This window comes from Triticum dicoccoides, chromosome 1B (assembly GCF_002162155.2).
Source record: "Triticum dicoccoides isolate Atlit2015 ecotype Zavitan chromosome 1B, WEW_v2.0, whole genome shotgun sequence".
NCBI lineage: Eukaryota > Viridiplantae > Streptophyta > Magnoliopsida > Poales > Poaceae > Triticum > Triticum dicoccoides.
Genome location: NC_041381.1, coordinates 346,607,531 through 346,609,867, shown reverse-complemented (window position 1 = coordinate 346,609,867; position 2,337 = coordinate 346,607,531).

Below are 2,337 nucleotides of genomic sequence, written 5' to 3'. Positions count from 1 at the left end.
TTTGCGCGATGGAGCTATAGAATGCCGAGGGAGGGTGAGAGGGATGCGGGCGTGTGCATGCACGAGAGAAAGTTAGCGCTAGCTACAAAGATAAAAGGATTGTGTGGGTGTAAAAGACGAATAGAGATCATACTTCATTATAAAAAGCGAATTCGGATATATGATGAATTTATCATAGTGTTTTAAACCAACGCATGTGTGAATATATATAACGGTGATACACATGGTGTGGTTATGAACATGTTATACTACATATAATATATTTTATCTCTACTCTTATAAAAAACGGCATTGTTGATGATGGTGTGCCTGCCATCCTGCAATATAGGCCTTCCGATTTATATCTGACGGATAGGAAGGAAACTATGGCAATTTTGAAAAAAGATACCCACACCCCCCTCCATATTTGCAAATTAGGCCTCCCCTTGATCATGTTGATGTTTTGTGGAACGCATGGGCATCTTGCTAGTACTACATATAATATATAGAACCTTGATTATAATTTGGGCTAATGTGTGGCTTTTGCAGCTCAGGTCCAAATACTTGTCATAATGTAGGGGGCAGGGCACAACACTTTGTGTGATAAACACGGTGTACGTACAGAACATGGTTTAGATTATGAATATATAGTTAGTACATCAAATGTACTATTATTTGGAATCAACATCAGGTGTATTCAAAAAATAGAATTCGAGTTCATGTAGTACACATAGTTCATATCTATCTCTATAGTAATCATGTGGTGTGTTATTAAGGTAATACACGAATGATGGTTGAAGTTGGCAACAATCATGATTGTAGATTCTTATTGAAATAGAGAAACAAATTCAAATTCAGTTCGAATTGCAGCGGTAGTATAGACATTTGGAATGCACTAAAATGTTGGTATGAGTAGGTTACATGCATTATACATCAAGCGAAAAAAATTAATTGGACATAACATGGATTCATACTCCCTCCTTCCATCTATATAGGGCATAATGCGTTTTTTAAGACCGCCTTTGACTATTAACAAGATTAATAGTACATGACATGCACAATGTGAAAAATATATCATTGAAAGCTCCTTTCACACACGAATTTAACGGTGTGCTTTGTGTAAGTTGCATGTCATATATTATTGCTCTAATATTTAGTCAAAGTTAGCATCGAAAAACGCTTTAGGCCCTATTTAGATGGAAGGAGGGAGTAGCTTTGAATAGCATTTGTATAGTAAAACGGGGCAAGACTCTCTCTTTGTGTGGTGTGAATAGTTTTATTTTTTTTGTTTTCTTTTTGGTTGAGGGAAGTGAGAATTGATTTGGTACGTACAAGTACAATATTACAAGTTAGGCTTGTCCCTAAAATTCAACCCGCACCTTCTTATATCCTGAAAATTCAGATATTGTGCTCCCAAAACTGGCGCCCTCACAACCCGCGCCTTGCTATCCCGAAATTACAACGCGCGCGAAAACTCCCTCCAGCTGCCAAATCCCGACACATGAAATCCCCCTTTAACCCTGAGCCGAAAGGGCCGCTAGTTCAAATCGGTGGGGGGTACTTTTGTAACACACTCTACATTTTGGACAAGCGCGCCCCTAAGTCATGGTTCACCCCCTCCTATCGCCTCCTTTTCGCCATTCGAAATCCTAGGCCGCCATAACCTCTCCGCTCCAGCCGCAAAACCCCACCCTCCTACGTCCGCCACCTCACCGCTGCCCAGCCGGAGCCTCTTCCCCGATGACGTCGTCCACCGCAATAGCTCGACGTCCCTCGTCCACCTCCCCGGATCAGGATCCGTCGTCCCTCTCATCGTCCCGCCGGTTCAGCCGCCCCGTCCTCCACCTCCAAGGAGCTGCTCCGACGATCGCCTCGTCTATCGCGGTTGCTCCATCCCCACAGCGCCGCCTTAACCTTCTCCACCGAAACCGTAGCATCCTCACCGACTCCTCGGACGAAGCCGAGGCCTACTCAGCGCCACCAAAGAGGTTGTACACTCATCGCATTGCACCTTCTCCTTAACTCGACCTCCCAGCATCGACGGTGCTCCATCCCGCACCCCCATGGAGCGGCTACCTTGAAGCCGGCGCCGTGGGCGACATCTCCATAGCGGCTCTCCCCCGGTGCGAGGCCCCTTCGACGGCGGCGGCCATACCATCCGGATCTGCTGCTCCGGCTCTCGCTTGCTCGCTCGCGCTGCTGCTGTTCTCCCCCTCGCTCATGCTGCTACTCTGCTCTGATTTAGCTACACTTCAGTCGACTGAATTGACTTTTGGGTCAGTCGATTTTCAGGGGGGGCTCGCCGGAATTAAGGAAGAACCGCCGGAGAGGTACCCCAATATCTATCTTAGGGTTCAG